Source organism: Poecilia mexicana, unplaced genomic scaffold, assembly GCF_051168715.1.
Source record: "Poecilia mexicana isolate PSO_F unplaced genomic scaffold, ASM5116871v1 scaffold_3, whole genome shotgun sequence".
In the NCBI taxonomy this organism is placed as follows: domain Eukaryota; kingdom Metazoa; phylum Chordata; class Actinopteri; order Cyprinodontiformes; family Poeciliidae; genus Poecilia; species Poecilia mexicana.
The window spans coordinates 32,044,911-32,057,115 of record NW_028263372.1 but is presented as its reverse complement, the minus strand read 5'-3'; positions in this window follow the sequence as shown (position 1 = coordinate 32,057,115).

The following is a 12,205-nucleotide window of genomic DNA, read 5'->3' as shown; positions in this document are numbered from 1 at the left end:
GAAATCAGCAACCTTTGCCACCGAGTGAGTGCAACACAGCCAAGTGATACGACAATCCGAGTATCAGATTTTTTGAGAGGGATTTAAAAAGGTCAGTAAGCCTACAGTACCTGCAACAGTGAAGCAGTAAACATGCCAGGCAACATCAGCTAACAATAGCTGTTTAAATGTACTGATTGCAAGATTATGATGTCATGTCAGTCTTAGTTTCCATGCTGAGATGCACTTCTCATAAACTCCACCCTGATTAACTACACCATGGTACAAATTCACACAGGGAAACCACCATCAGGAATGGTGAAGCCGCCAGCTGACCAGTACACACATAGTTCTATTACTGCTATGTTCAACGGTAAAAGCACTTTGAGATTTTTGTTAATGAAAAGTGTGTTTTAAATTAAATTATTATTATTATTATTATTATTATTATTATTATTATTATAAAAGAATTAGGGTATGATGTGGCTAATAATAAGACGAGTACATGACAAAGAAGCAGTATTATGTAAAATCAACTTTTCTGAGCTTTACATCATATTATACCATATTTCCTCATCAAAAACACACTTGGCGTGTTGCCTTCATTCTTCCATGCATGTTTGAGAAATCCTTTAATCTCCCCTGGTAGCCTGGTAGCGCTGTCTTTTCCATGCAGCTCCTCCCCAGAGCTGCAGTCTCCAAGCCAACCTTCTGCCTCATAGAGGACACCCACTCCTCCAATCCCCCACTCAGCCGCCCCAGACTAGTGGTAGCAGCAATTAGCAGACACCTGGTGGAACTGTGCATCTGCAGTGTTCATCTTACAAAAGAACTTCTCAGTGAAGCACTGGTAAAAACTGAATGGAGCCACTTTGTGATGATGGGCTGTCAGAACGAGCAGATGCTCTTTCCTCATACTGTCAGGACATGTTGACAGTTTAAACATTTTTTCATAAAAGTTACATACCCTAACTTTAAAGAGACAGTTTCAAGACATGACATTGTGATGTCAAATTTCTTTTAAGTTTTGTTAGGCACATACAGCGTTTGTGTTTTAAAATTCCACTATGTGCTAAGGAAATGGACAATACTGCCATTTTAAGAAGGATGTGGTTTCATATTATAAGTTCAAACTTCAGAATAAAACTTATTTTTAACTTGCACAATGTTTTTTGGGTTGTACTCTCTGCCCTTCCAGCAACATGTTTCTAGCATTTCTTTGATCAAAGCACTGTACTATGTCAGCTTCAGTTATTTGTCTCAGGTGCTTGTCATCTCTCTCTTGACTGCCACAGCAGCCTGAAAGCAGGTTGTCTTCAGTGCTGGCATGTTTACCTTCCAAAGAGAAAGTCCAAAACACACAGTACAGATAAAAAAAGAAAATAACTGCAGCACTGCTGATTAAAGCTTTTTGTAATTTTAAGTGGCAACACAGCTAGGTGTTGAAACAGGTGGTTACACTTTCCTGGCTATGAGAAAAAGAACTCAATTGCATATGGATAATAAAATACATATGGTAAATGGAGTTTTCAAACATTATAGACTTACTGTAGCTCTTGAGAGTATTTCTGTGGCTCCCGGTTTAATATAGACTAGGCAGCTTCAGTTGAAAGTGCACAGCTGTCTTCACAGATGCTGGAGCACAATTCTGCCAGTTGGCATTTAGTGTAAAGGATATTTGTGGTGCTCATATTTTATCAATCTATTTTATTTTTTTATTTTTTATTTTTTTTATGTTTAAATTAGTAAATTTGGTTACCTGTTTCTTGTCTCCGTCAGATTTTCTCAGCCATGCTGAACTGTGACATGATATTCTGGGTTGAAAGAAATCATCTCACCCTTCTTGGTGTGACTCAGATGAGCAAAAATCAAGAATTCCAGTTCCACAATTGGAACAACAGGAGGTTTCCCTTTTTGCCCTTGTTCTATGTTGAGAATTTGAAAATGCAACAAAATAGAAAGAGACTTCATGTTCCTAAATACATGTGCTATAATATCATGCTGAGAGATTGCTGAATTATTCATCACTCAAAAAAAAAAATAAAAGAACACCACATATACTCTTTTGGGTCTGCTCTATACACTAAAAAAAAGAGCTTTGGAATCACTTTATACTGAGCCTTACTGTTTCATATTTCACATTTTCTGTTCATCCTTGTTGTTTGTTTACTGTCAAGCATTTTGTTTTGACTTTGCTGGAATTTTGCAATTCTTCATATTCTGCATGGTGAGCAAAGGAGGATGATCTCTGTATATATTCTGATGCTAAATGTTTTTGTGTTTTCTTGAATAATAATAGTATTTTCACGCTAAGCTCAGTGGTTTTTGTTTTGTTATTTTACTTGCACACTATGCACACATAGTGTTTGTAGGCGTAGTCTCAAATTTCTCCAAAGAGATTTTGAAAGCGACACCTTCCGCAAGTTAACTCTCAAACTACATTTAGGATTATTGGTACATTTTGATAATTCTAAATATTAGTCTAAGTTTTAAGAACATGAAGAACGTTGCACGATTTAGATCAGTCAGAATGTACCATTGTGAAGATGAACAGTATTGACTTACCATAGCAAAAAACTTAAGGGCTTCCCAAATGTTTGTTTTATCTATATAAGATAGGCAAGCAAACATTGAGCAGGTAAGCACCTTGAAACAGTTTGTGAGCAATGAAAGAGACAATCCCTGCAGAAACGGGGGGAACAAGGAGAAAGCTGCTGTCTCTGCTGTTAAGAATACCAATTTAAAATCTTAAGTTGACCTGAAAAAGCACCTTCTATTCCTAAAACCCCCTGTAGCAGCAATGCTTGGACAGGCTGGACATTTTACAGCTGTCTGCAGTATTCACACTTGAGAGCAGGTGGTACATAAATGGCATGGAAGCAGCAACAATGGGAGGAAAGCCCACTACTGTGAAAATCCAGTGAAAGGGAGCTGCAGGCAGTCACGACTGTAGATGGTTGACAGCCTGACAGTCATCTCTTCGGTATAAAATTACCATCAAAAACTTAAAACCTGCAGCCATTTTATTGTTCAAGAGGGAGTTATCTGAAGACAAAGCTTTCAGCAAAAACAGGTATTGTTTTTCCCACTGCCTAATCTAGGAATGCATTTACTGTTTCCTGTACATTACGGTGTTTAAAAAAGCATTGTGGTGTGTGGCAGTACAGCTCACATGAGTGCTCTCAGGCCAGCGTCAGTCTTTTGGGAACACAATTCTCCAGTGTTCCTTTGCCTCTGTCACTATTTTTAGTTCCGCAAACAGACATTGTGTGGCTGGGGCTCTGACAGGAATGAGGCCATCCGAAAGCAGGCAATGAACCTGTGCCAAGCTGCCAGGAGTCTCACTCCCTCCGCATATTCATCATCTAAAACATAACATCTGGGACATTTCCCTGTCTGCCTGATTTCTACACTTGCTTTACAGTCCTACTTAAATTAAATGATTTGCTCATTGCTGTCCCCTTAAACCAACATTTGAAAGGCCAAGTAACAAATTAGAGAAATGCCAGGAAGGGTATGGTGTTGACAAGGTTTTGGCCACACATGAGTGCAATAATATAAAAAATGAAATAAATTGTCAACATTTAAGTTTACATGGATTTTCTCGCTACACCTGTTTATAACAAGTCCACAATGTGAAGTTGAGTGTGCAGCAACCCAGAATTCGGCAGTATGTGCTTAAATTTGGACTTCTTCCTTTCAATTTTGCTTTAGGGCTTTTTTTTCCCTTTTGATAATAAAGCTTAATTTAGTGGTTAGTACAGTGTAGTGTACAATGTACTACACTGTAGTCCACCCATTTATCTACTCTGGTTCAGGGTAGGGAAGTGGACAGGTGAAGGTATCTCCCCCTACTGGTCTACAGGCAAGAGGTGGAAAATGACCTTCTCAGGTACATCAAATGGTTAACGTGAAAGACCAAAACACAAATACATACTCGTCATATCTGCAGTGTATTTAAACAACATGAATTAACATTCGTGTTTTTGTAAAAACCCAAAATCAAACAACATTATACTCAGAGAACAAAACCTAGACACGCATGGATATTTTTTAAGGAAAATAAGGGTTGTCCAGGTCCTGTCTTTGTTTAGCCAACAAAAAATATGTTGTAAGTTGGACTTTTCTACCACCTTGGTTTTGTCCAAATTTAATAGACACACAGAGTTGCAAGTAAGGCTTGGTTAGTTTAGCTAATCAACCCCAAATCCTTTTCTACAACTTTCTTTTCACCTTTCACACTCAAATTCATATTATTGAAGACATATTGTCTTTTCTCTTTCTGTCCAACAAAAACCTGCTCAGAGGGTATTCTTCACTGACATGCAGCATTTTAATCCATTCTGTTTCTCAGCATTTGAATAATGTGCACTCATCCTTGCTACAAATTAATTAATTGGTTATTTTGCAAAATTATATGTGTACAGTGTTTCACAATATAATTAACATTTGCAGTTAGTGATTTCCATAGTAGTGCCTCAGAAAAAAAAAAAAAAGTTAATTACCTGATTTTATTTTTCTAAAAAAGTGAACTGACTTTCTTACTAATTCATCGTACTGGCACAGGATTGTTACAGTTTGTACTTTAAAAAGCTAAAACTTGACTAGCTCCAATATGATTTTTCACGGATTTCTGGCTGTTTGGCAGGAGGTGGATGTACCTGTAGAGCATAAAATAGGTGGTAATAAAAACCTTCAATAACTTTTAGTCTGGCAGATAATTCATCCGGTGGTTCGGTCAGCTGTGAGGTATCTACCGCCATGCATTCACATTTGGAGTACTAAGAAACTTTACAAGGACAATAATTCATTTTCCTTTTTTTCTTTTTTGAGGCATGGTTGGGGGCATTTTTCTTGTATTGTATTACATATATAAAATAAAAAATAGGACACATAGCAATTTGCTTATTTGGAGGAAGCCTGGCCAAAATGTTTAATTCACACATGGAGAAAACACATTATTCAGTCTCTGGTAAGTCAGTTCTCCAGTTGTAGCGCAGCACACATTGTGCATCTCAGGAAACATCAGACTGAACACTCCATCTCACAACTTGAGGAAAAAACTGACTGTCCCAACCAAATACGAAGCAGCAGGTGTAATAATAGGATTTTTGTAAAGTTAGTGCATGTGGTGTGACTTTGGTTCTGACTGCAACCAACTAGAATAAATGTGATGAAAAAGTCTGTGCAAAATCAAATTAGCTCTGCTGTCATTCTTGTGCAAATAACCCATAAATGTCCATACCTATGATGCTTTTACATACACAACTGATGTAGATATTTCTGTTTATGCATTCCATTTGACCTTAGTTATTATCTTGTTATTCTGTCAAAGGGACTCTAAAAGTCTTTCTATGTGTTTACATGGGGAAGTATACAACTTTACAGATTATGACTAAAAATACACCAGAATCTTTAACAGGTTGACTGCAGTTAGTTGAATTTCCCTAAAAAACTTTGCTTATTCTTTTTTTGGGGGGGAAAAAAGTTTCCTGAAATAATTGTTATTCAGTGTTATTTGTTTGAATCAGGTCATTGGCATGTGCACTTTGTTTCCAGAGCAACAAGCTGGACTTCCTCCAGTCCTCATGAAAAGCTAATCTACAAGTCAGCCTTGTTGTAACATCCTTAATCCTTCTGACCATTTGTTATTGTAGCCCTTTTATGTGCTGGTGTATTTTGCCAATTGCAAAACTTAACCCCAAAAAAGTGTAACCTTAGTTAATCAGTATTTACCCTTCACACTGCAAAGTAATACCACTGCCTTGAAATGTGTTATTTAATAACATATGTAAAATTGTTACTACTGTATTACTGGAATATCATACAGCAGTTTATACAGAACCTACATACTAAGGGTCCAACCTAGACTCTAATTTAAAGGTGTCATTGATGGGTAGTGTCGGATAATTATCCTTTCTACATTTCAGGTTCTTGACGTATGATGTCGAAGAAGAGTCAGTAAGTTGAAGTCATGAATTCCATTTATCATCTGTCATGGGCGAACATAGCAAAATGGCACCTAACAGTAGTTTCTACTTTCTTTTGTCGGGCTCTCTCTAAGCAACGCTCTAAAGAGGGCATTCCGTAGCATGTCATTTCCTTTAACCTTAGCTTTGCGCGCATGTGCTCTATGTCTGTGTGTGTATATATACACTAGCATGCAAATAGCTAAAACAGATAGAGGAAAACACAGAATTATTTATTCCTAACAGCACAATGTAAATATTGTAAATAAACTGGGCCACTTTTTGCTTAACAAAATGGCCCAGTTTTTTTTTTTCTTTTCAGCCTCCTTTTCTTTGGACTTGCTTGTTAGAGAGGTGACCACACAATCCAGCATATTTTTAATTATCATCACAGTACAAATCTACAAGTCTAAAAATTTTAACTTCCTTCTGTCACTTGATCCAGTTAAGTTACTTGTCATTCATTTTTCCTAATCTTATCCGTGCCCTTAATTTAACATGAAATATAGAATATGAGGCCTGTGGAGTTTTAGACCTCGTTGAGTGACTGGGACTTATTTGAGCATTGAGCTTCCTCACTTTAGGATAAAATGACTTCAGTGTTAATTCCTTGGAAGATGAAACGGTCCTGACTATTTCTGACTTATATTTGGAAATGGCCTCATCATACATCTCAGTTCAATGAGTAACAGCTGTTTAGTTCTTTCAGATCAAAGAGGACATCACTGCTTTAAATCTGCAAACTGAAAAAGTTTTTGCTTTATTGCAGGTGGATACACTTTCTGATGATCAGGTGCTGCTTATCTAGTTGTGTATAGATAAGCAGCACCTGGCTGTTACTTACTCATTGAATTCTTGGAGCATCTTTCACATAATACTTTTAATTTGGGCCTTATAGTTAAAATGCCAGGTGTTTGTGAACTAAAAGGAGAACATGAGAAATCTTCTCAATATATTTTCAACCTTTGTACAGTTTCACTGAGAAAACAAAACAAAACAACTAATTTAGAGGGAAAATATGAATACTGAAACAATCTGGCTCCAGTTGGTGACTTGTGGAAGGCTTAGATAAAATGAAAAACATAAATGTTCATCTTGAAATTTAGATTGAAAACTGGCTTTTATTATTTTTCCACTATTACCCAGCCAGATTTTAAAAGAAAAGTCCAATGGGTTGTTTACATGTAAGGTTGTAAAAAGATTAATCCTATTTAGAAAATATATTATTATAAGTAATAACATTACATTATTTTATAATCTAGCTCATTAGACAGGTTTATAAAGTACAATTTCCAGTCGCTATACTTGCCCAAAGTTTCCTTTGAGATAAATAAAATGTAAAAATATAAACAAATAAATGTAAGGTAAAGCAACACAAGCTTCTGGGTCGGTTGTTGTTTAGAGAACCATTTGAGAAGCGACAATGGCAGCTTGCACAACAGCTGGTCATAAACTGTGATTTTTGAAAATGATAGTCATTACTGTCAGATTGTCAGTCACAAAACAGTCATTCAAAACATAGGAAAATGTGATGATGTCTTTCCTGAATGTTGTGCATGATACCGTTACTTAACACATTCAGATAGAATGTGCTGTATTAAAGTTAACCAGACGTCACGCAGCCCAAGAAATATAAATTTGTCAAACCATCCTTTGTTCAAACTGTTATTTTGAAAAATGAAACTATCTTAATAGCAAAATACAATGATTATCAATGCTTTTTGCTATGTGTATTCTTGAAATGTTAACAAGACTGTGACAAAGCTTATGTCCTTGCTGATTTGAAAGCAAAACCAAATATAGTGCTAATAAAAAGTTAATTTTAAAAACATAAAAATGGACACTAAACTGAATTGCTGGACTGCAGTCACAATGTTTTACTGTGTATATAAAAGCATTGCTCACATAACTCATCAAATGGTTGAACTCAGTAAACAAGGTCCAGTAAGGACACTGTTCCTGAAACTTGGAGAATCAAATGAATTAAGAATCCTGTGTTGTCAGTATGTGTTCATACGTAGCAAAATTTCTTTTGGTAACTCTCAGCATCATGAGAGACACACATCAGAAGAGGCATTCAAATCATGATTTATTTTTTTTTAAAGATTTGTGCTACAAAATTGCATATTCATTGTGCAAAATGAGGACTTTTTCTGAAGGAGTCTGCACCTGTTTACAATCACTCATCTTGAGGTTTGCTGAAATAGGAGGAGAAGCACAGGCAGGTGATTAAGAACGCCACTGAAGAAGCAGAGTGCATTTGTGGGACTGAGTATTAATGTGCAGATTTTTTTTGTATTAAAATGACATTAAAGGCAAAAGCCATTCATCACTGATGTTTGTTTTCTTAATTTCCTCAAGACTTCGCAAAGGAACCCATCCTACTTTAATAATAATTTTTTTCCTGCAGATGTATTAGTCAAAGTGAAAAATCAACAAGCAAAGTGATCATAGACATTCTTCAAACCACCCCCACACTGGGGGTAATTGTATCTGGAACAGTGTTTTATTGCCTCTAATGTTTTTCCAAAATAATAAAATACCCCCAAAAAAGTGAGATGCAAAAGCAACTTTTTTTTGTTTCAATAATGAGTAAAGTCTAAAGCACAAATAGCCACACACACATGTAGATCTATCTGGACATTAAAGATAGTGGGCTTATAAAAAAGCAATAAAGCTGGTATTTAGTATTTTTCAGAGATTATGTGGGCTGAAAAAAAAGAAAGACATAGCAAAATGACAGACAGGAGACAAAAGTCTGCAGATAAAACCCTCCTCTTTTGGGGTTTAAACGTTGGACGATAAAATATGACTGTGCCCATGTTGTCCTTTTGTTCCATGTCAGGAGCCAGATTAATGTCTTCGCTATTTATAGTGTACCTATTGTGTGAGTTTTTAGTGTCATGAAAGGTGCTCCTTTTACATGTTTAAATGAATGGAACCATGTGATACACTAAACATGTTTTAGCATTTCAGATTTTATTGTTTTAGAAAACATCCGTGGCTTTTTTTTTTTTTTTAGCCAACAATAGTGTTGGCTAAAAAAAGAGAAAAGTCCCACTAAAACATTTAAATCTAGTGAGACAGAGGTATTGAATTCTGGCAAGCGAAATTTAAAACAGTCAACAAGTTTTGAAAGGAATCAAAGCTGTGGTGACTCAAGGGGAAGAGTGGTCTGCCAATCAGGAGGTTGGAAGTTTGATCCTAGCTCCCCAATCCATATGTTGAAAGATTTTAGAGAAAACAGCCAAGGCCCAAATTGCCTTCAATCTGAGTGTGTGTGTGCTGTAAAAAAGTGCTTTTAAGACAATAGTAGACTATCTACGACCTTCACAGGTTTAGTGTGTTTGAGTTATGTGAACACCTGTGCTGAAGTGGTAAGAGACAAATAGTTTTTGTTTCTGTTTTCAGTTTGAATTGCTGAGTGCCCTGATTGCTACTGGATCCAGTGCAGATGAGAAATTTCTTGGATTATACATTTAGAAAAATTCCAGTCATTAAAACATCTATTTTGTTCGGCTTACATGTTACATGTTAAGCAAAGCTAAGTTTACTTTTTTGTGTATGTTTGAATGTCAAGGTGAAACATTAAAATTTCTGTTCAGATGGAAAAAACTGTTGTGACTCACGTTATTCGTATTTATCATAATTTCCTTTGCATTTTATTTTTGCTCAAAATGAAGCATAACGGCTGTGGAGTTGGGGTAAAAAATTAATGGGTTTTAAAAAAATCTAATACATAATGATATATAATATAAAATATGCATAAAAAATATTAAACAACAAAAGAAGTTAATGGAAATCAAACCAAACACAAGATGGCAAACAGAATTCAACAAGAGCTCCCATTTTCTGCATCACAAAATCTTAAATCACCTCCTTAGGCATGCTAATGCTATGCAGCAGGTCAGTAGTAAACTATAACACGAAGCACTAAGGCTTCTTGGATAAAGGCAGAGCATGTCAAAGGTCAGTGTAGTTTATATGCACTGTATATAAAGTGGATTCAGTTGGACTGACAAGGTCAAATAGCCATACCTCCTGAAAATCAATAAAAATTCAGGAAATCATAAAACAGCTAAAACTCTATTCTATTCAGTAGCTTCATCGCCTCAACACTGTAATAATTTTCGAATTTGGTGTGATCCTGTAGATTCAGGTAGCATGTAGAGCTTTCTTAGTCCAAAATGGACGTTGTCTTCTGAAAAGATAAAAGCTATACGTTTATTTCAATAAATTGTTCACAATTGCTTGATACAAATGGATATATGCAATTAAGTATGACTATTTTATCAAGTTATTTACAACTGAAGCACCAGTGAATATGAAACGCAAAACAACTTGCATCCTGCAAGTGAAATGCATATAGGCAATTGCCATAAGTGGCTCTGTGTAAATTTCCCAATACGATTCTTAATAATATATGCATGTAGATACAGTGGTGTTAGATGACAGGTGGCAGAAAACCCCTCAAGATTGAGAACAGTTAGATGCAAAAATAAGTGATCGAAGCACATGTTAGTACTGGCTTGTACTCTCAAATTCATGTCAATAAATAGGTTTTATGAATTGAGAGACAAATCACGACAAATTCCAATTAAAAATCTACATGATTGAATTCATGTAAAATGGTGACATTTAAAATGTACAAAAATCCAATTGCGCGTACTGATAAAGGGCTGTATCAATCCCAGTTAATTGCAAACAGCACTAAAGTCGTCACAGAGCACTTAGACTGTTTGCAGAGTGAGTGATCAAACACGTTTCTGGTCTCACACCATGTAGAAAATTATTACAAGATTAAATATTTTGTCTTTACCTCTGGACTCCACTGAGGTTAGGAAAAGGGGGAAAGAAATGGGTTCATGGCAGCCACACAGTGTCTGAGAGTGCAGAAATTAAACAGAGGGTGTCAGAGAAGCAGTGATAGAGTGGTGGAGGGTTGGCAGGCACACTGTCACAGAGTGGCAGAGAACCAGCTCAGGGGTGGCAGTTTGGATGCCGCTTTCATTTTGAAAAAAAGGTGCTTTACAAAACATGCCTCCCAGTTGACTGTGTTTTTCTGTGTTGTGCTGTGACGCCTGGCGCCATAGTGTTTTATTTGTTCATTTAAATACATTCATCAAATAAAGAGATACATGAAACATTCCAAATAGGTTTTCCATGTACATTTTCATTAGGCAGTGTTTCATTATATTACACTGTGAAAGACTAAAAAAGTTGGCAGTGTATGAAAAGGTTATTTTAATCCTTAGTAAAATGTTCTAGTATTTCTTCAAGAAGCTCTTTGAGGTAATAGTTTTATGAGAATATTCTCATTTTATCTGTTTCGGCAAGCAAAAGGTAATACAAAAAGGTAATTAACACTCCTTTTATAAAAGATAAAAGGGACATGCCAAGAAATTAAGAAATGTGCAAGTGCAGTAAAGTCAATGAAGTTCATAAAAATCTTGGTTTTTATGTCTTCTTATTTTTAAGCCAGGAAGTGTTAGCAAATATGTATGTGGATGGATTATATTTGAACATAATAGTGCATTTTGAAATGTCAACCCCTTGAACACCAAGCCTCTTTTTTGGAGAGTTCTCGAAAACGATACCCCAAAAAGAATCCCATATGTCTCAGGAACTACAAGACGGTAATATTCCAGTGAATACTCTAGAGATCTACAAATCAACAATCATATTACCGAGTAAGAACAAATACAAATACATATGGCACACAGTGAAAAAATAAGAAATTATAAATTCTGATAGAATATATTAAGTACTGTGGATTTTCCTTTAAAGCCATTTGAAATCCAGAACCTCTAGCAATTCACAGTACAGGTTCTGACCATGTACTGTACCAAATGTCAATCCAAAAAAAATTAAGTATAGATATTTTGGAACGGTATTGGTTGATAAAATTCCAGGTGAACATTCCAAATGTGCCATTTTTGGACATTTGGCACCATGTGTGCAATTACACATTTCTCACTTTTAATTTATTCACCCTTCCCTCCCCCCCAACTTATATATTTCCATAAATATTCTTTGTAATTAATAACAATGGTTTTTGAAACAATGTAAGCATGAAGTACTGCCCTGGGAGCTCTGGTTATAGAAGCATTGAGCATTTGAGTGATGAAACCAAACATTCAGGGCAGATTATCTGCAGCCCATTGATTTGGGTGATTGACACATCTAATAGCAAATAGAATCAGGGGGTATTACAAAATACCAACGCAACACCATTCACCAATCACGAGTGAAAATGT